This window comes from Felis catus, chromosome E2, assembly GCF_018350175.1.
Source record: "Felis catus isolate Fca126 chromosome E2, F.catus_Fca126_mat1.0, whole genome shotgun sequence".
In the NCBI taxonomy this organism is placed as follows: Eukaryota; Metazoa; Chordata; class Mammalia; order Carnivora; family Felidae; genus Felis; species Felis catus.
In genome coordinates, this window is record NC_058382.1 from 60,249,175 (window position 1) to 60,272,202 (window position 23,028).

General features: G+C 57.4%; 1 protein-coding gene across 1 annotated transcript in view; it reads left to right on the forward strand.

The window, feature by feature from the left end:
• The window catches only part of BANP (BTG3 associated nuclear protein), a 304,623-nt gene that overhangs the window by 202,822 nt on the left and 78,773 nt on the right, over positions 1-23,028 (forward strand). The gene's annotated exons all lie outside the window — the stretch shown is intronic.

Sequence of the window (23,028 nt, forward strand, 5' to 3'; positions counted from 1 at the left end):
CCTGTCCTGATCTCCCTGAGGGCCCCTGTCCTGATCTCCCTGAGGGCTCCTGTCCTGATCTCCCTGAGGGCTCCTGTCCTGATCTCCCTGAGGGCCCCTGTCCTGATCTCCCTGAGAGCTCCTGTCCTGATCTCCCTGAGGGCCCCTGTCCTGATCTCCCTGAGGGCTCCTGTCCTGATCACCCTGAGGGCTCCTGTCCTCATCTCCCTGAGGGCTCCTGTCCTCATCTCCCTGAGGGCTCTTGTCCTCATCTCCCTGAGGGCTCCTGTCCTGATACCCTGAGGGCTCCTGTCCTCATCTCCCTGAGGGCTCCTGTCCTCATCTCCCTGAGGGCTCTTGTCCTCATCTCCCTGAGGACTCCTGTCCTCATCTCCCTGAGGGCTCCTGTCCTCATCTCCCTGAGGGCTCCTGTCCTCATCTCCCTGAGGGCTCCTGTCCTCATCTCCCTGAGGGCTCCTGTCCTCATCTCCCTGAGGGCTCTTCTCCTCCTCTCCCTGGGGGCTCCTGTCCTGATACCCTGAGGGCTCCTGTCCTCATTTCCCTGAGGGCTCCTGTCCTCATCTCCCTGAAGGCTCTTGTCCTGATCTCTCTGAGGGCTCCTGTCCTGATAACCCTGAGGGCTTCTGTCCTCATCTCCGTGAGGGCTCCTGAAAGCAAACCCTCCTTACCTTGCCTGTCCCCACATAGCCTCAAGAGGCAGGAGCCATTGTTGTGTTAATCCTCGCATAGGTTAAATGATTTTCTCAAAGTCAGCTGGATGGTGCCTCAGAGCCTGTGCAGCAGCAGCAGCAACAACACTAGCTAGGATCCCAGGGCCGTGACCTCCCGTGGAGGTGGCCAGTGCTGATCCTGATAGAAAGGGGCAGATCTGAGAGCCTCAAGTGCTAGGGTGGGCAGGGCTGTGGGCCCACAGAGGTGGGCTCACTGAACTGCCCAGCAGGGAGGACGGTAGCCATTGATCCGGGGCTGGCCCAGCAGCCAGTGTGGACAGGAAGTGGCTGCTCTCTAACTCAGGCGACATGTGGCAGAAATGTTAAGATGTCCCCTCCTCTTGGCATGCGGACACTATCTGTCCCCTGGCCTCTGCCATCTAGGAACTCATATTACCTATGAGAAGGAGCCTCAGGAGTACAACTGCGCTCGAGGACCACCAGCCGACCCGGCATGGAAACCAAAGGAAGCACCGGGTTGGGACGGAGCCGCAGGCCACGGGGGCCGCCCTGCTCTGCCGCTTGCCGGGGACCTTTCCTGACCACAGCAGGAGGCGGCCAGGCCTGCGAGCCTGCCCTGCGTCTGGGGCTGGTGGGCACTCTTCCTCAGCACTTCAGCGGGTCGGCGACAGTGCAGGTGACAGTGCGGGGGCGGGGGGGGGTGGGGAGCAGGTGGCCTCCGGAGGAGGGGCTGGGCGCCTTCCTGCAGCTCGTCACCTTTCTCCACGAAGAGCCAGCTGCTGACAGCCTTCCCTATTTTCTAAGAGCTGCGGGGCCAGAGGAAAAGAATTGGGAGCCCTGCAGAGCCCTGGCCCCACCTTCGCACACTTCCCTGCCCCTCCCTGCCCCTCCCTGCCCCTCCCCACCCCTCCCCACACCTTCTTGCTCCTCTCTGCGCCTCCCTGCAAACCACCTGCTCTCAGATACAGCTGGGCGCGGTTGTAACCACATGACCTCGATAACGTGTGCACAGAATGTGCTTTCGGAGCAGCATGGATTTTGCAGCGTGTACAAACAAGGCCTCCCGCTTTCGAAAAGCACAAGGAGGCCAAGAGGGTGAGGGCCCTGCCTTTCTGGGCTCAGGCAGCGTCTGCACCAGTGCTGTGCCACTGAAGACAGCCAGTCTGGGGGCCTTGGGTAGTGGCTTTGAAAATCCACGATTCGGCTCCCACTGATGGTTTGAAATGAGGCTGCTGAGGCCTAGGATTTTCCCGGGCGGCACGAGGACTTTGGAGGCCGCCGCTGTCGGCCGGGCCTCACCCCCCACCCCGCCGCCCTGCCCGGGAAGGCCTGGCACACAGGTGGTGACGGCCCTCGCGGAAGGGACGAGTCCACGCACCATGGCACACAGAATTCCATTAAAAAGGGCAGTGCGAGTGCCCTGGGGGGGCCTTGGGCTGTCACGGAGGCACAAGCACGAACAGAGCCAGGACATCGGGAAGAAGCCCCGTGGCTCTTTCGCCGGTTTCTGTACTCCGAGCTATCTAAACAGAAATCTCTTCCGGAGGAATTCGTGTTCTGTGTAAACTGGTCGAGGCCGTGCTCTGTGGGTTTGGGGAGACAGGACAGAGCTCCAGAGAGAGCACTGAGGGCGACTGAGGGCCAGATAGCCAGGCCCACGGTGCCTGACTTGGGAAGCCGGGATCGTCCTGCCCAGAGGGGACACCAGCACTGCACACGGACGTCTCCCAAATCAGCAGCGCTCTATTCTTGCTGGAGACTGGTGCTCTGACTCACCTCCGTCGGCCCCGCTGCATCCGGCGGCCAGCCTTACGCTTTCCGTTTGCAGGCGGGGAAAACTGAGGCCCAGGAGGGACAGGGACGATGCGAAGGGGCGATCAGGAGCTGTGTGCCCAAGCCCCAGCCTTAATTGTCTGGATGGCACCGAGCCTCGCCGGCCGGCCCGGGCTAAATCTGCCGCCGGTGACAGCTGGCACTGGGGCAGGAGGGAGGCTGCTGAGGCAGGTCAGACACTGGCCCCCAACGGGGCAGTGTTCGAGATTCTGGCGAGGGAGGGGCTCAGCCTGCGGCAGCTCTCCCTGGACCCGCCCGCAAGGGCCTGAGCACAGGAGAAGGGGATCCCCTGAGAATTAATCACTGTGAGTCACTAGAAAGATGCTAAGGGGATGGAAAACATCCACAAGGAGCGTCTCACCCTTGCTCTCCTCCGCGGTCCGCACGATGTCCCTTTCCAACGTGATGTCACCCCCGCGTGGGCAGGAAGGGGGGTGCTCAGAGAGAACAGCCCGTTGCACGAGCCCCCGTGGCTGGAGAGAGCAGGGGCTGTGCGTGGTCCGTTCCTGCCAGAGCTCGATCCCCCGGACCACGTGGCGTCCGTGGCCAGCTTCTCCCTGCTCGTCGGGGGTGGCGGGCCTCTGATGGACAGCTCACTCTTGAACAGCCGTTTTCTCCTCCTCTGGGTCACGTTCCACCTGGGCTGCCCAGAGCGGGGACGTCTTGCCCAGCCGGTCATAATGTGCATCTGTGGCAGCCGCCCACTTCCCCGTGATTTACCGGGCTTGGTCCGCGCTGTGGAGAACGACACGTCTAGGAAGCTGGCCGTCTCTGCTCCGGAGGCCGTTGGAGAAACCGTACCTGTCAGGAGAGCTGCCCTTTTGGCTTTGACGGTGGAGCAGAACCATCAGGAAGAACACACGGGTAGAAGGGCGAGGATATGCAGGCCAGGCCGGCCTTTGCCGTGGGCGTCCCGCCCCCTCGTGCAGCGGCGGGGAGGGGGGCTGTCCGGCCCTTGGAACAGCAGGCCGTTCACACCGAGCCACCCATCAGACCGGATTTCCAACCTCTGCGTCCTCGGTACTGGGTACACACCAGCGGCACAGCGTGTGGGGTCACGTGGCATTAAACGCTCAGTGGAGAGCAGAGGTCTTTCCCGAGGACGTGGGGGCCAGAGTTTGGGGACGACATGAGCCGGTCTGCATTCTGGAGAAAACCCTCGTCCGTGGTGTTAGTTACGCACTACCGGGTAACAAACATCCCCGAGCCACAGCAGCTGAATGCAGTCAGCATTTACCGTCTCCCCGTTTCTGTGGGCCAGGGGCCTGGCAGCGGCTTGGCGGTGTGGTGCTGGCCTCACAGTGTCTCACCCAGCCTGTCAGCTTGGCTGCAGGCATCTGGAGGTCGCCTGGGCCCCGGGGCGTCCATCTCCAAGCTCGTGCCTGGAGGCCTCAGTCACGGGCCACACGGACCCCCACCGGGCAAGCCTTCCGGGGGGGGTGGGGCGGTGGGCGGGATGATCTCGTACGTCACGCACCATCACGTCCACGGCCTGCCGTGCGTCAACAGCCAACCACGAAGCCTAGCCCACACTCAAGGGGAAGGGACTTCGTCTCCACCGCTGAGAGCAGGGGCGTCCAAGTATTTGCAGGAGTGTTTTAGAGCCACCACGCCCATCGCAGCCGGATGGAGCTAACCATCCGTCTATTCAGAAAGCACTTGAAGCCGACGGTGCGGCGGGCGAGGTAGGCAGTGGTTGGATGTGCTCCTCTCCCCGTGCCGGGGGTCAGTGCTGCGGGGAGCCGCCTGTTTCGGAGAGAGGGCAGGGCCGGCTCGGAGCGCATCCCTGAGGGCCCGGCAGTGGGGTGAGGCGGTGAGGGGCTGGTGCAGCGGGGCCGCCCCTGCTCCTGCCCCCAGAACCTTCTGCCGAGACGGAAACCCTCTACACCCAATCCACACGGTTGCCCTCAGTCACACGTGACTGCTGATCGCTCGAAATGTGTGTCCGGGAACCAAAGCACTGAATGTTCGGTTTTATCGAATTCTGACTCATTCTGAATGAGTTAAGTAGCCGCCGTGACGAGCGGTGACCACCGGGGACAGTGCGAGTCAGAGAGCAGTGGCTCGGGCTCACGTGGCAGCCAGCCAAGGGGGTAGGGAGTGGCGGGGGCCGGGAGCACCCAGAGGGCGGGGCCGGGGTCAGGTGCCCAGGCCTCGGGACTGTGGCGTCCGGGGTTGAACTCCGGCCTTGTTCCTAGGCGGCTCCGTCTCAGCCAAATAACAGACGCGATGGTGACAAGTCCACGTGGCTCGGATTCGGCGAGCGGTGGCCGGCCGGCCCCATCCTTACGGCACTCTTCCTCCACATCGAGGGGCATCGCCGCCTCCTAGTGTCCTCTCGGTGACCCGTGTTGGCCTAGGTTCTGCCAGGGCCCCACTTGGAGCAGGCGGGGACTCATCAGGAACCGGGGAGGGGGGGCGTGGCTTAATGCCCCAGCTCTGGTCTGCACACACCCCCCGAAATGCCTCCCACATTCCCGCTCTGATGTCACCAGGGGGAGGCTGCAGAGGACGCTCACAAGGCTCCGCGGGCTCTCTGAGGCGTTCGTGGACGTTGTCCGGGGACACCTGTCAGCCCCCGTGCGCACCTGCTGCTCACACGCACGGGGGTTCTGCGCGTCACAGCCAGCCCGGGCCCACGGCCAAGTCCCGGGTCACCCGCCCCCCATGGGTTCCGAGTCCCTCTCCCAGCCCTGGAGGCTCGAGGGGCACCAGCCCGGCCTGCGGGAGAAGCTCTGTGCTCGTGACCTTGTCCCCAGGGCTTCCCCCGCCTCTGAGCATCCCACAGCCCGGCGGAGTTTGCCAGAGAAAGAGGAGAACTTTTAGTTATAAAAAGGGTGTTTTCGGAGGAAAAAGGCAGCCGAGAGCGGTGAGTGGCTGGTGAGTGCCCTTGTCTCCGTGGTGGGAGCGTCCCAGCGGGAAGGCATTCGGGCCTCCAGGCGTGCCAAGAGCAGGTGGGTGTGAGGGGCCGGCTCCGGCCTGCGTGCCACCTGTTGTTCGGGTAAAGGCCCCCTCGCCCCCGCCTCTCCCCGCGGACCTTCCTTGGTGAGCGGCCCGTCTTCCCGAGGATCCAGCCGGCCCGGACCACCTGCAGGCTTTTGCGGCAAAGCAAGGTCTCATTTCGGGGCTCCACGGCGCATTTGTTCTGGGGGTGTGGGAAGGGGACGGTGCCCCCAAGCAAGGTGCGGACGGGAGGGACGGCGCACCCCCGCGGGGTCTCGCAGACCCTCCGCTGCTCTCTCCGGGGGTGGTGAGGAGCACTGAGCTGCCCACCGGGGACGGCAGGGGGCGGGGGGCGGGGGCGGAACGCACGCTTGCTCCCCACCGGCCAGCAAGCTGTCTGAGCGCACACCTCTGGGTAAGGGGCCTGCGGCAAGGTTCCCGGCGCTGGGGGCCCCAGAGCTTTCTCCCTGGGCGGAGTCCAAGGTGATGCCCCACGCGGCTCCTAGCGCCCGCCTCCGATGCCCGGGTCGGTCCTGCAACACTTTTCACTCGATGCCTCATCATCCTTCTGTGCAGGCTTCTCGGGTCCCCGAGACCGAGGACAGCATGGGGGTGGGGCGTCTGTCGGGGACAGCCTGGGGTGGGGGGCGTGGAGGTGCGTGAGGGGCAGCGGTGTGGGGTTCAGAAGGGCCCATGGTGGGCTTTGAGCCCCAGAGGGCTCTATGCCTGGCAGGTTGTCAGTGCCCATTCAGAGGCTCCGGGGAGGGTCCTTCCTGCCTCTTGCGGCTGCTGGGGGCTCCAGGTGACCCCTGGCTGTGGCTGTTACCCTCCACCCCTGCCTCTGACTTCACGTGGCCTCTCCCCTATACGTTTCTGCGTCTCCATCTGGCTTTCTCCCGGGGACACCAGTCTCTGGGTGAGGGCCCACCCTAATGGCCTCATCTTGACTTAAACACATCCTGAAAGACCCTGTTTCCGAATGAGGCCCCCATTCACAGGTACTGGGGGTGAGGGCTTCCCCGTGTCTTCTGGACGGGCCGCATTCACCCCATAACAAGGACAGATTCTGAAAGTAAGAATTTCTTAGGAGGTGCATCATAAGCCCCGTGGAGTGGGTAGAAGTGCCAGGCGCCGTCCCACGAAGCCCTCTGCCCGTTCGGTGATGCCGAGCCCTCTTCCCACCTCGTGGAAAACTGTCCAGAGCGGGCGCGCGGAGAGGAGACGCTCGGCCTCGAGGTCCTGCAGGGTTTTCCCGCACGGACAAAAGAGACGCTCCCAGGAAAGGTTGAAAACCTTACTGGCCAGACACGGGCTCGCCCTTCCGCGAGGAAGTCACGCGCGAGGTGCAGGCGGAGGGAGGGCGGTGGGGCGGCCTCCTTCTGTCCCCGCGGATTTAACTTGGCCTCTCGAAGGCTGAAGGTCGTAGGGGCGTCGGCTGCATTTTTCCCGAGAAGCCTGCAGCTTTTCACTATCATTCCAGAGACCTGGATCCGGCCCGACACGGAAAACGGAGCGGTTTGCCGTGAAGCTGACGCTAGCAGCCTGACTGCAGGCATCTAGGAAGTTGGCGAGCGGCACCCCGTGCGTGTGCCAGCCCTGCGCGTATAATGCGAAAAGCAGTGGGGCGCGAGGTGTGGGTGAGGGAGCGGAGACCTACGCGTGTCCCTGGAGCGCCACGGCTTTCTGTCCTGAGGCATCCTTTCCGGCAGCACACGAACCGCCCCCCCGCCCCCCACCACCCCGGATCGGGGTGCCCGGTGCTTTCTGCGAAGGGAGGACGGCTCCGTGCCCGGAAACTCTGTTCCAGGCGGACCGCCCCGCTTTGGCTGCGTTTTCAAAGGGCTTTGTTCTTCAGGGTTCCGTCCGTGTGCAAACGCCATGAACAGCAGCGATCCCGACCCTGACGGTGAGCGGAGGGTCACGTCTTCTCCACGGAAGCTGCCCCTTCCCGGGCAGAGGAACCACCCACAGACAGTGCGGGCCGTGAGCTGTCAGGGAAGCGCTGTCTCCTGAGACGTTTTCTGAGCCGTCGCGAGGAAGAATGATGTGTCTCAGGACACACACAGGCCAGAACAAATGATGGGTTTAACATGGATCTGGAAAGAAGTCCTGAAAACCAAGGAAAGTCAGCAGGGACGCCAAGCCTCGGGAATGTTCCGAGAAGGAAGGAGGACTGTGGCCGAGGAGGGTCCCAGATGGCGGGAGGGCCGCCAGGGATTCGGGGTGAGGGTGGGGCGGCCCAGGGGCGCTGGGTTCCCAGCCGAGGGGCAGGTGCCGTGCGGGTTAGGGCAGGGCGCGGCCTCACCCCCAGGCTGCAGGTCCAGAAGGAGGCCCCGGGGAGAGACCCCGCGCAGGACGCAGAAGGGCCGTGGACACGGGGCCTGCCCGCCTCGGCCGTGTGGGCTCTGTGACCGCAGTGTGGTCTGCACCGCGTCGAGCGTGCGAGCGCAGCCGCGGGAGGAGCGCGAAAGCCAGCACCTCCCTGCGGGAGGGCTCCCGCCGGCCTTGACCTGGGCCTCGGGGGCGGTGTGGGCTGCGGACGTCTGCCGCCCCGAGGAAGGGGCACGGGCGGGGTTGCGGGTTCCTCCGCGCCCTGCACCTGACTGAGCAGCCATGGGACCAGATGAAGCGGGCCGGGCAGCGGGTAGGGGTGCCCCCCTCCGACATCTCACTTAGTTTCACCTCGAAATACTTCAGGGGTGCGTGTCCCCTCCGTAAGCACAGCTCAACTGTGAGATTGGAAAATTCCACGAGCGCTCGGTCACACTGTCCACAGACCTTGTTCAGACCCTGCCCAGTGTCCCAGCAGGGTCGCTGATACCGGGGGGGGGGGGGGGGGGGGGGCAGTGGGCGGGCGCAGGCCTGCTGTCTGTGGGATGCCCCCCAGAGGCCAAGGTGCCGGCCAAGCTCCTCCTCCGTGCGTCCTGTCTGGAGGTGCCTGACGCCGGGGGCCCCCACCCGGTTAGGGTGTCCCCTGGGCTCCTGCCCTGGGAAGGGGCTGCTTGTCATAGGTTCTGGCACCACCACAACGAAGGACCACAGCCTGGGCCGCTTAAAACTGCAGGCGTCTCTTCCCCCACAGTCCTGGAGGCCGGAGGTGTGGCAGGGGCCCCGCCCCCTCTAGGGACCGCGGGGGAGGGTCCTTCCTGCCGGGTCCGGCTCCAGGGGTCCCGGGCATCCCTGGGCTGTGGCCCCGTCCTCCAGTCTCTGTCCTGGCTTCACGTGGCCTCCCCTCCGGTCTGAAATCCTCCTGTGCCGCCTCAGGTGGATGCATCCGGGGCCCACGTGTGGCCCCATTCCCAGGCTCTGGGCGTCGGGGCCCACGGTCACCGACCACGGAAGCTACAAGGGTTTCGTGGGGTGCCTTGGGCACGTGTAAGTGTCCTTCGTCAGACCTCGATAAATGTCACCGTTGCTAAATGATGATTTTCCATTTCTGTCCTTCTCCTCTGCTTATGCATTCGTATCAGTACGGACTCATGGGTTTCATTTCGTTTTACGGGTCATAACCCATGGCCATTATTCTGTGTTTTGGCGCTGAAATCGTCCCAGATTTCTGTGTCCTTTGACACATCCGTCCTTCTTTGACCCAATTCCTCACTTTCGCGTACAAACAGATATCCCGGCTCACCTTGCGCTTCCTCTGCCACAGCCCTGCCGTGTGGCATTTTCCCCCCAAATCCTTTTTCCTGGGCACATGGACTTCAGAAACCCAGATCTGGGCTCGGGGCTCTGCTGCCCCTGGCACTCGGCTTGCGTGAGGACAGGTGCTAGGAACACACCTGCATCCACAGCCCCTCCCCGGTGTGGCTCACACGCGTGTGGGAGACCGCGAGTTCACACCCACACCCCCAATCCCAGCGCCTGACCCCAGACCCCGGGGCCATTCCTGTTCCCTCCCTTCTCCGCCAGGGAGGCGCCTGGCACCCACCGTCCTCGGACTCACTTGCTTGGTCCTGGAGCAGACAAGATAGTTTCAGAAGTGCCCAGCACCCCACCCACCCCACCCCCCCGAGAAAACCAAGGCTATTACCCAGAGTTTGCTATTTCTTACATTTTTTTTGTCTTGAAGAAAATGCTGTTCAGAATTGACTCCGGTGAGTTCCTGCCTCCCCACACGTTATTCCTTGGAGATACACTTAGGCCCTTTTGTCTCTGCGATCCTGGGGAGCCCCCTCCCCATGTTTTTCATCTTCGAGTGTGTAAACTGCTGTCACGGCTGCCCCAGACGACACGCGAGCACCCTCGGAGGTCCTGCACCGCTCCCAGCTCGTTGTCCCTCCCCTGTGCACATACACCGTCTCGTGAGTTTCTGGCTGATTCCTCCTGAGATTCTCTTTGCAAAAATAGTCATGGTCTGGGGCGCCTGGGTGGCTCTGTCGGTGGAGCGTCCGACTTCGGCTCAGGTCCTGATCTCACGGTTCGTGGGTTCGAGCCCCGCGTCGGGCTCCGTGCCGACGGCTCGGAGTCTGGAGCCTGCTTCCGATTCTGTGTCTCCCTCGCTCCCTGGCCCTTCCCCGCTCACCCTCTGTCTCTCTCTAAAAACTAAGTAAAGGACCACAAGCTGGACTTGTCGGCCAAAAAAAGAAAAATCATGCTCTGTTTCCTTGTTTCCCCTTCCTTTCACCCAGAAGACGGCAGACTATGGGTAGTCTTTTGCACTTTTTTTTGGCACTGAGAGCGCATCCTGGAAGCCGCTCTCTATTTGCTCCCGGAGGACAGCCTTGCTCCTTCTCACAGCCTCGTGGAGCCCCGCGTGGGCGTGTCAGGCTCGTTCAGCCCCCGCCGTGCCCACAGGCGCTCAGTTTCTTTCCAGTTGCGCCAGATCACCTCGCGCACGCGTGCTCTGGTGCTGTCGTCGGTGCGGCTACGGAGCGCATCCTAGCAGGGAGCTTGCCGGAGCGCAGGTGACGGGCCGCGTTCCCTGCACGGGGACCCCGGGGGGTTTGTGTTCCTCCCAGCAAACCTGGGAGGGTCGGCAGTGACGCTTTTAAATAGCTGCAGCCCGAGAGGTGAGCCCTGATATCACAGGGTAGTTTCAACTTGCACCTCTGTTGTGAGCGACGTTGAACAACGCTATGTGGATAGTGGCCATTTTTATGTCTTTTTGGTGAATTATGTCTGCACGTCTTTGCTCACTTTTCTATTGGGTCTGCCCTCCCACCTCAATTTTTAGTAGTTCCCCCTATAGAAGGATATTATCCCTGTATTTTTTTTTGTATATTTTTGCGTATATATCCCTGTATATTTTGTGTATATTTTTTGTGTATATTTCTGTATTTTCCCAGTTTGTCATTTGCCCTTTGAATTTCCTTAGGGTGCATTTTTTAAACCATGGAAATAATGCGCTTTTAAAAGTATTATTACTTTTGTTGAATTCTTGGCTCATAGAGATTTTTTGTTAAGACTATTTTTTTAAATTTTTTTTTTAATGTTTATTTATTTTTGAGACAGAGAGAGACAGAGCATGAATGGGGGAGGGTCAGAGAGAGAGGGAGACACAGAATCCGAAGCAGGCTCCAGGCTCTGAGCTGTCAGCACAGAGCCTGATGCGGGGCTCAAACTCACGGACCGTGAGATCATGACCTGAGCCGAAGTCAGACCCTTAACCGACTGAGCCACCCAGGCGCCCCAAGACTTTATTTTTTTAGAGCACTTTAAGATCCCCCCAGAAAACTAGAGGGGGCCGTACCAGGATTTCCCATATACCTCCTCCCCCTACACACACAGCCTCCCCCACTCTCAGTGCCCCCACCAGAGTGGCGCGTTCGTTACAAGCATGAACCCACCCTGACTCGTGCTGATCACGCGCGGTCCATAGTGACGACCCGAAGATTCACGCGTGGTGTCGTACGTTCTGTGGGTTTGGACAGGTGTATGATGAGCGCGTCCACCTGTACAGCGTCACACAGAGTATTTCCTCTGCAGTCTGTCCATTCCTCCTTCTCCAGCCCCTGGCAAGCCCTGATCTTTCTACTGTCTCCAGAGTTGTGCCTCTTCCAGAATGTCACAGTCGGAATCATACCACATGCACCGGCTTCTCGCACGTCTTCTTAGTAAGACGCATGCGACTTTCCTCCGTGTCTTTTCATGGCGTGGCAGCTCATTTCGTTGTGGCATGGAGCAAGACCCCGCTGTCTGGATGGACCACAGCGTATTCATCCATCACCTACTGATGGATGGCTTGCGAGTTTTGACCATTGGCATTGACTGATGGATGGCATTGCGAGTTTGACTTGGCGGCTTCCGAGTTTTGACCATTAGGAATGAAGCTGCTAGAAACATCCCTGTGCAGGTGTTTGTGTGGCTGTAGTCTTCTGTGCCTTTGGATGAATGACCAAGGGGTGACGCTGCCGGATCTCATGGCAAGAGTACGTTTAGCTTTGTAAGAGATCACCCAGTTCTTCCAGAGTGGCTGCCCCATTTTGCGTTAACGAGAGCCCCCAGTGTTGTGGATTTGGGCCGTGCCGATGGGTGTGTGGTGGTGTTCCCGTTGTTGTTTGAATTCGTACCAACACGTCGCTGAGTGCTGTAGCTGCACGTTGCGTTGTGAGTCTAGCAGTGTCGTAGTAGCCCTTGACTTTGTTTGTCCCGTTCAGTATTGACTTGGCTATTCTGGTCTTTCACCTCTCCGTGTAAACTTTAGAATCAGTGTGTCCGTATCCACAAAATAACTTGCTGGGATATTGATTGGCACTACTTTCAATCCATAGATCAACTTGGAAAGAGCTAACGTCTTGACGGTACTGAGGTCTTCCTATCCATGAACATGGAATATCTAAATGGTATAACTGTTATTAGTTCTTTGATTGTGTTCCTCAGAGTTTTGCGGTTTTCCTCATGTGGATCTTGTACATATTTTGTTAGAGGGGCGCCTGGGTGGCTCAGTCGGTTAAGCATCCAACTTCGGCTCAGGGCATGATCTCACAGTTCATGAGTTCGAGCCCCAAGTCAGGCTCTTTGCTGACAGCTCGGAGCCTGGAGCCTGCTTCAGATTCTGTGTCTCCCTCTCTCTCTGCCCCTCCCCTCTCCCGTGTTCGTGCACATGTGCTCTCTCTCTCTCTCAAAAATAAACATTAACAAAAATTTTTTTAAAAGAATCATACCTAACTTTTTTATTTTGAGATGCTAATGCAAATGGTATTTTTTTTTATTTCAGATTCCACTTTTTCAGTGCAATTGACTCTTGTGTATTAACCTTGTATCCCTCAACGTTGTTGTGATCACTTATTAGTTCCAGGAGGGATTTTTTTTTTTCTATCAGTTCTTTCAGATTTTCTACATAAACAATCATGTCATCTGTGAACGGTTTTATTTCTTCCTTCCCAGTCTGTATACCTTTTCTTGTCTCGTCGAATTAACGAGAACTTCCAGTGTGATGTCAAAAAGGCGTGCCAAGAGAGGACATTTTTGTACTTGATCTTAGTGGGAAGGTTTCTAGTACAATGTTAGTTGTAAGCTTTTGCAGATAGTCGAAAAAAATCCTTCTATTCTTACTTTACTGCGAGTTTTATCATGAATAGGTGTTGGGTTTTGTGAAAGGTGTTTTCTGCATCTATTAATATAATATGTTCTTCTTAGTGTATTGATGTGACTGATACTTTCATTAATTTCTAATTTTGAATCAGTCTTGCATATCTTGGGTAAATCCCACTTGGTCATGGTGTATAATTCTTTTATACATTGCTGGATTCAATTCGTTAATATTTTATTGAGGATTTTTGCATCTGTCTTCATGAGAGATAACGGTAATGTCGTTGGTTTTGGTATCACGGTAATGCCGGCCGCATAGAATGGGTTAGGAAGTGTTTTCTCTGAAAGAGATTATAGAGGATAATTTTTTTCCTTAAATATTTGGTAGAATTCACCAGTGAGCCCCTCTGGGCTTGGTGCCTTCTGGTTTTTAAGGTTATTAATTATTGATTCAATTTTCTAAATAAGTGAAACCTATTCAGATTGTCTATTTCTTCTGTGAGTTTTGGCAGATTATGTCTTTCAAGGAACTTGTCCATCTTGTCTAGGTCACCAAGTTTGTAATCACAGAGTTCTTCAGAGTATTCCTTCATTACGCTTTTAATTCCGTGGGATCTGCAGTGATTCATTTCTTTTTTAATAGTTTTATGATTCATTTCTGATATTAGTAATTCATGCCCTCTCATCTTAGCCCAAGGCTCCCTGATTTTATTGATCTTTTCAAAGAACCAGCTTGTGGTTTGTCGGGTTTCTCTATTGACTTCCTGTTGTCAGTTTCATTGACCTTCTGCTCTAATTCTGACCCTTTTCTCTGCTCATTTCCTATTTGATTCGCCCTTATTTTTTTTTCTGGTTTCCTGAGATGGAAACATAAAGTACTGATTTTAGCTCCCCCCCCTTTTTTTTTTTTTTTTTTTTTTTTTGCAGTCAATGCCATAAACCTTCCTCTAAGCACTGCTTGCTTTTGGTGCATTCCACAGATTTTAGTAAGTTGTATTTTTATTTTCTTTTAGTTCAAAATATTTTTAAATTTCTCTTGAGATTTCTCCCTTGACCCGTTTGTTATTTAGACGTGTGTTGTTTAATTTCCACATAGTTTGGGATTTTCAACTTATCTCTCTGTTACTGATTTTTGGTTCAGTTTTCTTGTGGTTTGTGTTCTTTAAAAAATCAAGTATCTCAAATGTAACTAATATGCCATTTAGCTCTTGGACACCGTGATAGTTCTTCTGGTGTGCATGGGTTTTTGAGGTGGGTCTGTTTTACCTGGCAGTTCATACCGTGAAACAGATGCAGGCAGAATTCAGGCGTCAGATAAGGATTTGGGCAGAGTTTACACACAGCATTTTGGTGCCTCCCCCTCCTCTCTGTTTTGGTGTTTTCCTGGATTTCTCCCATCGCTTTCCAGCTCTGCGATCTCTGTAAATGTTGCCCTTTGCTTTTCAACCCAGTGAGATGGTGCGCCTTCTACTAGCATGTCAGCCATCGGCGTGGTGCTGACCGGGTCTTGCCATCAGGCAAAAACATCATAAAATGGGACTCACCCAGCGTCACCCCCTTCATCCACGTGCAGACAAACTTCTGTCCTCTGCCACTGGCCTGTCCTCCCCACTTCCTTCAGGGGCCGTGTTTCCTCCGTTGTCTGGTGTTGGCGGCTGTGTGGGGAAGAGAGAATCTTACAGAGGCTCATTCTCTGATACGGGATTTCAGTCGTCTTTGTACAGGGGTTGGGGCTCGTCCTCTTTACTTACTGAGCCTTTTCAGGTTGTTTGGTGCTTTTGCCCAGAGGACCTGGGAACTTTATCTTTAACTTTGATAGCTTCACTGAGGTACGGCGGAGCCGGAACTCCAAGGGGAATTTTCCAGGGGCCCGGTGGCTCTGGGCACGTAGAGTCAGACCGTCTACCTCCGCAGTGTATACGTGCTGGCTCTTCCCGCCTTCTCTTCCAATCTCTTTTTCTCTGACGCTTTTTGCTTTTTGACTTTATCTCATTTCCTTTCTCTTGGTCCATTTTTCTTCTCTCCTTCAATGGTATCATTAAATTTTACTCAACTCTGCTCCTGTTTGGGCATGTTTAATGAAGTCTTCATTGCATATGTGACTTTGTCTTCTTTCTTTCTTTCTTTCTTTCTTTCTTTCTTTCTTTCTTTCTGTCCATATTTACTTCATTTCTTCCTGGATGCGTGTGTCTCTGTGTGTGTGTGTCCGTGTTTGTTCTTAGTCTTGGAATTTACAGCTCAAAGCGATTGTCATACACTCAAGTGCTTGTTTGAGAATATTTAGTCTCCTTTGGAGTGTCACGTTACTGTTTTCTTCTGTTCTGTTTTGGTTGGAGGGGATGGTAAGTTTTTCCACCTGAAATGTTTTGATCCCCATGCTCTGTTTCCTTTTTATAACAGCTTTTACCTTTTTCTAAAAAATTGCTAAACAGTGTCCCCAAATCTCTGTTCTTCACATCCACACACATCCACACATGTGCATGCACACACGAAGAGAGAGAGAGAGAGAGAGAGAGAGAGAGAGAGAGAGAGAGAGAGAGAGTCTGCTTATGATGGCTCTGAAAGTACCTGAGCCAGGGTGAGAAGGGAAAATCTAGAAGTTTGGACTTCTAGCCTGTTTTTTTCTCTCCCTTAAGAGGTGTTAAATTCTTCATCATCTAGGTGAAGAATTCTATCTGCATTTTATGGACATGGTGCTTAAGTTGGGGCAGCTTATGAGATTCAGAATTGCCCTTGTTTTAGGATAGCACAGAGCCTCTGGGTGCACACGGACAGGGTGTGTGCTCTCCTGGGCTGTCTGGCTGTGAGACCCAAAATTTCCCTACAGATCTTCCCCACCGCCTTGCCATCTCGGAAGGGCAGCTCTCCCTCTCCCCCCTGAAGAATTGCCTTTCTGAGGCTGCGTCCTCAAACCCTGCATGCATTTCTGAGGTCCTTTCCTGTGGCCGCTGCTGCGGGTTCTCAGAACTCTCTGCCACTTTCCCAGTTGTGACGGGCTGCCTCTTCCTGGAGGTGCTTCTGGCTCGGTCCTCTTCTGTTTCCCAAACTCATGCCGCTCCCCACCCAGCTTTCTGAGGTGGGAACGCAAGAAACAGCTCTGAAATTAGTGCTTATTTTTCTGTCCACAGGATAATTGTAAGTTTTTAGTGTTCGTTGTCACGTGGATGTGCTGACAGCGTGGAACTTGCGTGGGCCTTGCTCCCCTTCCGCTGCGTGAGTTTTCGAGGGTGTTTGGAAAGATCCAGATTTAGGTGGCCGCCAGGAAGCCCCAGCCCCTGCCCCACATCTTTTTGATAGGAAACTGTTCGTATCTTGAAACGCGTAACCTTGGGACTGAGGTTACCTTCAACTAAAAAGAGCAAAGAATTTGGAAGTAAGTCCAAGGGGCTGTGTGTCCACGCAAAGCCCGCCTGCTCCTTAAAGAGGCTGTGTTCCCTCCAAAGGATTCCTCGGTCAGCGCCTGACAAGGGCCAGCCGGGCTCCCCGCGCTGCCCCGTCTGTGGTTGGCTCGAAGCAGAGATTTCTGACAAAGAGGACGCGCTCCGCGAAGGCGCGATTCACTTTCTGCTTGGCCTTTTGAGAAGCTAGAGTTTCCAGGTGAGAGGAACCAGGGCCGCTCCTGGTGTCCCGAAAGAGCCGTGTTAACATCCCCACCGCGACTGTGGATCTTTCCGCCCCTGCCTTTAGTTCTGTTGGCTTTTTAGTGAACAAACACAAACTTCGGATTCTAATATTTTTCTGGCGGATTCGCCGTTTTATCACGAGGAGAGATGTCCCTCTGTGCCTCCGGTAACGCTTCCCTCCCGAAGGCTTCGCTTCCGTCGCGTTGGTAGAGCTACGCCAGCTTTCTTCCGGTTCCCGTTTGAGTGGTTTTCCATTCCGTGTGCTTATCTTTCAGCCTTTCTGCCTTATAATGAAGGTTTGTCTGTTGTGATCAGCACAGGAGACGGTGAATTACCGAGATGTTTGGATTTATACCGGCCATACTTTTTGCGATTTGACTTATCTCTTTTATAAGCTCTTTTCTCTCGTGTCTTGCCTTTTGTGGATCAATAAACATTCTAGATATTTCACAGTTTCCCTGTATTAACTTTTACTGGTCCTTTCGTGGTTACTCTAGAGGCACATTAATCTGTAACAATCTAAGACACTTAGCCACTCCCCATTCATGCTGGAAACGTGGAATAAGTTAACTCTCTTCAGACCCAGCCGCTCCTTGTGTTTTGTGACCATGCTTTCTAATGCCCCACGTATTTTGGACCCCACGACTCATCCTCATCGCGGGTTCCTGCGGCCGGCGCTCAGGAAGCGTTCGTTCGCATGTGTCCACGTATCCGCCCTTGCTGTTGCTCCCTTGTTCCTCCCTGAAATTCCACGTTGTCCTCTGGGGTCATTTTCTTTTTGTCGGAAGAACCTTTAGGACTTCCTTTGGAACAGCTTTTCTGGCAGGAAAGCCGCTCGGTTTTTACTTGCCCGACGTGTCTCCATTACACCGTTATCGTGAGAGGGTGACGTAAGCGGGCTAGCGCTGCTGCTTCGGCATTCTCAGAGACGGGACCTTATTGTCTCTGGACCCGCCCGCGTCTCTGCCGAGGGGTTGGTGGTCAGTCTCGTTACCGTTCCTTTGAAGGCGAGGAGTCTTTTCTCGCCGCCTCTATGATTTGTCTTTGGTCTTAAGACGTCTTAATACGATGTGCTTTCAGCGTGGCTGTCTTCATATTTGTCACGCTTCTGATGCTGCGGGTTTCAGGGGTTGGTTTCTTTTATTATCTTTTCAAGTATTACTTCTTTATCATTCTTGATCTCTTCTCCCAAGACTCCGGTTACCGCACGTTTAACCTCTTAACCATGTCCCCTCTGTCTCCGACGTTGTTGTCGTGAATTGTTTCCTCCTGCTTCAACGTGGTTAGATTCTATCAGCCTGTTTTCCACTTTACCAATTCTGTCTTCGGCTCTGTCTAACCTGTGCTCGTCCTCTTCAGATAGCGTATTTTCCCCCCTCGGTTCTAGAATGCCCTCTGCTGAGTTTCTCCATCTTTCCCTCCCTTTTCTTAAATTTACTCAGCATGGTACTTTTTAAAGTCTGCCTTTTAAATCTGATATCTGGATCACTTCTGGGCCTGTTTCTAAGATCTGTGTTTTCTCTTGGCTTTTGGACATGTGGTCCTGTCTTCTGTCACAACAAGTAATTTTATTATTGTTATTTTAGAGAGAGTGTGAGTGGGTGGGGGAGAGGGGCAGAGGGAGAGAGAGAGAATCCCAAGCAGGCTCCACACTCAGCATAGAGGCTAACACGGGTCTCAATCCCATGAGCCTGGGATCATGACCTGAGTCGAAATCAAGAGTGGGACCCTCAACCTACTGAGCCCCCCAGGCACCCCCCCCACACACATACACACACTGGTGGGTCCTAGAGTCTAAACTTTGCTTCTCCAGGGCCCTCCGCACAACCCATTTCCACCTAACCCCAGAACTTACCGCATCACCTGTGGGGAAAACCGGCTAGTCCTTCCAACGCCCTACGTCGCCGCTAAAAGTTCCACTGATTCTCTGTCCCTAGTGGGGATACCCTCTGGGTGCGGCGCCACACGGCTCTCAGCCTCCCGCCAGCGCCACAAGCGACAGGTGCCCCCAGAACCCAAGCAGGTGCAGGTGGCTCTCCTCGCTGGTCCCCCTTCTCTAAGCCCATCCTCCCGACGCCCTCCAGCAGGCGGCCCCTTGCCCTGGAGAGCTCTCTGGTTGTTCTCAGCGGGAATCATGGCCTCGCGCTAGCTCTCATTCCCGCCTACAGCCTGTTACCGGGATTCTGAAGCGGGCGCCTCCACAGGCTCTCTGATGGGTGCGCCCTTCGGGAGGCGGGAAATGCCCGCAACGCGCGCCAGATCTCACGCCCGCCCGCTGTGCTGCAAAACCGTGAGTGCTGCTTCTAAGTGGAAGCACTAACGGGTCTCGGCTCCCCTCGGGTGCCCGGGGGATTCCGTAATGAGGGGTGAGTGTGCCGAGCCCCAGGCTCCCCCGCAGCCAGAGAACGATGCCAGCCCCCTCCTCGTCCCGCGGAAGGGTGCTGGAGGCAAGGGACGACCGGATGAGAGTTTGACCACCTGGCCCGTGATGGGCCTGGGTGACGGGGCGTTGTCATTCGACGCTCACGAGCCCCTGGAGCTCGTTGAGTCGTGCGATTCATCTCATTTAATGCTTGTAACGGCTGTGAGACAATGACCCTTGCCGTCCTATTTCGCAGACGGGGCAGCCGGCCGCGCTGCTTGCCGGGCGCCTGGTACTTTAAGTGGCAGGGCCCGAACCGGAGCCTGGGTGTATTGGCTTCAGGGCCCGAGTTCGGACGCGTACGGCTCTCGGGTGGCCGTGGGCCGCGAGCACGGTCGGAGGACTCCCCGGGACCTGGCCTCCCAGACCAGCCCCACCTGCTTTCCGCCTCCAAGGCTTGGCTGAATCCGCTCGCTCCCTTGAGCCTGCAGATTTCCACACGCTTTGGCCAGACGCCGCGCTGCCCCCGCCCTCCCACCACCCAGCCCGTGCCAGGTACCAGTGCCTGGGAGGGAGATCAGCCAGAACACGGGGGCAGGCCTGGGGCCGGGACTCCGTTCCGTCCACGCCGCTTGCCGAGTGCCTGCTCGGCGCCGCAGGTGAGGCCGGGGGAATGCTCGGACACAGAGCCCAGAGCCGTCTCACGTGTCACTGTTAAAGCAGGACTTGGGGCGAGGCCGGACTGGGGTCGGCTTGGCCTCAGGACGCCGGGTCCTCCCGGCGTTGCTTCTCTTGTCCGGGAACCCACAAAACCAGCTCCCCACAGTTGTGAGGGCGCGCGGGCCATGACGTAGAGGAAGTGCTTTGTCACGTGTAAACTCCCCGTGGCGCTACTCCCCGTGGAGGCTGCTGGGCCTCCCTGTGGGCCAGCCCAGGCTCCCTGGTCACGGGGGCGTTTTTCCCAGAGGGGTTTCAGGACCAGGGAGCAAGGCTTTTCCAAGTAGCCAGAACGTGGCCATGTCCAAAGACAGGGGAAGCCCCCTGCACACCCCTGCCACACCGGGGCACGGGGTCCTCGCGCGGGGTCCTCGGCCCCAGGCGGGAGCCCCTGTCCCGCTGTGTGTCCAGCACGTGCCATCGGAGACCAGCGGGGGCCCAGGTATTCATGTCTCATGGTGACCACGTGCCAGGGTGAGAGTGGTGCAGACCTGCTCCCTCCGCGTAGAGGCTGGAGCCTGGAATCAAGGCGCCACCAGGCCGCCCTGGCGGCCGCATCCCAGCTCCGCCTGGTTTGTCCCGGGCCTCCGGTGTCCTTTCCTCTTTCTCTTTAAGGACGATGAATGTGGGGCCCATCTGAATCCAGGATGACCCCATCACAATAGCCTTTACTTAATCAACCGCGAAGACCCTTTTTCCAGATGAAGTCAAGCTTCCACGTTCTGGGCAGGAGACCGTCTTCTGGAGCCACCATTCAACCCAATATTTCTCGCTTTCACACTTTTTAAAAACTTTTCTCGGGGCGCCTGGGTGGCGCAGTCAGTTAAGCGTCCGACTTCAGCCAGGTCACGATCTCGCGGTCCGTGAGTTTGAGCCCCGCGTCGGGCTCTGGGCGGATGGCTCAGAGCCTGGAGCCTGTTTCCGATTCTGTGTCTCCCTCTCTCTCTGCCCCTCCCCCGTTCATGCTCTGTCTCTCTCTGTCCCAAAAATAAAAAAAAATAAATAAATAAAAAAGTTGAAAAAAAAAACTTTTCTCATGGGGGCGCCTGGGTGGCTCAGTCGGTTGGGCGTCCGACTTCGGCTCAGGTCGTGATCTCACGGTTTGTGGGTTCGAGCCCCACATTGGGCTCTGTGCTGACAGCTCAGAGCCTGGAGCCCGCTTTGGATTCTGTGCCTCCCTCTCTCTGACCCTCCCCCGTTCATGCTCTGTCTCTGTCTGTCTCAAAAATAAATAAACATTAAAAAAAAAAACACAAACTTTTTTCATGGTTATTTATTTTTGAGACAGAGAGAGACAGAGCATGAGCAGGGGAGGGTCAGAGAGAGAGGGAGACACAGAATCCGAAGCGGGATCCAGACTCCGAGCCGTCAGCACAGAGCCCGACGCGGGGCTCGAACTCACGGACCGCGACATCACGCCCTGAGCCGAAGTCGGTCGCGCACCCGACGGAGCCAGCCAGGCGCCCCTCCTCCACCCTTTCTTGACTGAGGTTCGCAGCGAGGAATACATCTCTTTGCCTCGACCGTAAACGACACGCGCTCACAAGCACAGATGGAATGTTTTGTGCAGCTCCGCTCCGGTTTTCTGGGACAAACGGCAGTATCTGCTGTTGTGCTTCTTCTCCCCGCATCTGTCCGGTTGCAGACTCGCTCAGTTGACCCCCCCGACCTCCTCGCGGCCTGCAGCCTGGATCGAAGGCTCCTCTCGGGACGGGCGGACCCTCTGTGTCGCCGCCGGCCTGCCGGTTCCACACCGAGGTGGTGGGGCTCGCTGGGGAGGGGGGTCCGAGCGGTTGCCTGAAACCTCACTGTCGCGGGTGGGAACTTTCCGCCTGAAGGCGCTCAGGGCAGCGGTGCTCATAGTGGGGACGGACGGGGCCACCCAAGTGTCCGGTCACAGGGGAGGCCTTGCCGAGTATCACACGGCCCCTACGAGCCTGGTTAGAAACGCGTCGGGAACGTGGAGAACAGCTCCTCACGTAACGTGGGCGAAGAGCTCCAAAGGAGGATGCGAACGCGGTCAGTGCTGTGGCCGCGGGGCCCAGAGCGGCGCCCGTGCGGGCGGACGTGTGTGTGTTTGCCAAATGAGTCTGTGAGCGACGTAGGGGAGCGGCCGGAATCCCTTCCGGCCCCCTCCAGGCCGGTCTCCAAGCGGGGCCAGTCCGTCTCCCGTCGGCCGTGCCCCCCGAAGTGCGGCCTACGCCGGGGCAGGGGGCGTTTGTGGAGTGACGGGTGGGTGACGGTTGGGGTGTTTTTAGCATTTCCCCTTTTTGCCAGATAACTGGTAATGCAGGTTTCGTCGGGGCTGAGTCCTTCTGGAGACCGGGCCTGTAGGCAGGCCCCGAGGAGGGGCTGGGGGGAGCAGGTCCGTCAGCACGCCGGCCACATGGCGGAATGATGCCCCGCGGCCCAGGCCTGCTCATCCCTCCCCTGCAAGGCGGGCCGTCTTCCCCTGACCCTGGGCCGGCGGCATCCGGGCCCAGGGCTAGCAGGCGACACGCGCTGAGCCCGGACCCGGGGCGGCAAACCCCCGGGGGAGTCGTTTCTTCCTGCTCTGACGTCGCGGCCCACGGCGCCTCACCTGACGGGCCCCAGCTGGGGAGGTGGCCGCTTGATGCCCCTGGCTGTGCCCCCCCTCCCCTACGCCCGAGGCCCGGGACACCCCCGGGCCGCCCGGGCCCCGGCAGGCGTGTCAGCTGGTCAGGTACGGCCCTCACATCCTTCCCGGCTGCCCGCGGGAGTGCTTCCCCAGGCCTCACACGGGAGGCTCAGCCCCGAGGGGCGTCCTCACTCATTCACTCAGCCGTGACTGCAGGCCGACCTCGAGGTCCACACCGCAAGTGCTGGGCTCAGAGCCTCGGGAGCAGCGGTCGCCGCAGACCCGAAAACGGGCCGCACTTCCCACGTGCCGCGGAGCAGAGGAGGGCGCGACATTCCCACCAGGAGTGGACCGGAAGCGGGGGGGGGGGGGGGACGGCAGGGGAGTCCTGAGCGTGAAGGTCCTGGTGCCGCCGGCCCCCTCGAGACACAGCCTGCGTGGAAAAACCCATCAGCCTGTGGACGGTGCGAAAACCGCGCCTGGTTACGGCACCCGCGTGGGGTCTGCAGCCGTGCCCGCGGCGGGAACAGAGGGCACGGCAGAAAAACGTGCCGAGTTCTGGGGCAAACCGGGTGGCGGGAGGAGGACGGAGAAGAGCGTGTGTGTGCGTGTGTGACTGTACGTGTGGGTGTGTGTGCCTTGGGCCCTTGGCTCCTTTTCCGGGAAGCCTTGCGCGTGTCTCCTGCTGTGGTCTGGTCGCTTGTGGGAGCTGAGCTGGAACAGGCGCGTGCTCGCTCTGGAGCAGGAGGCCACCTCGGCCTTGGTGGCAGGACTGACCCCCCCCCCTCCCGGCCTCTGCCGCACCAT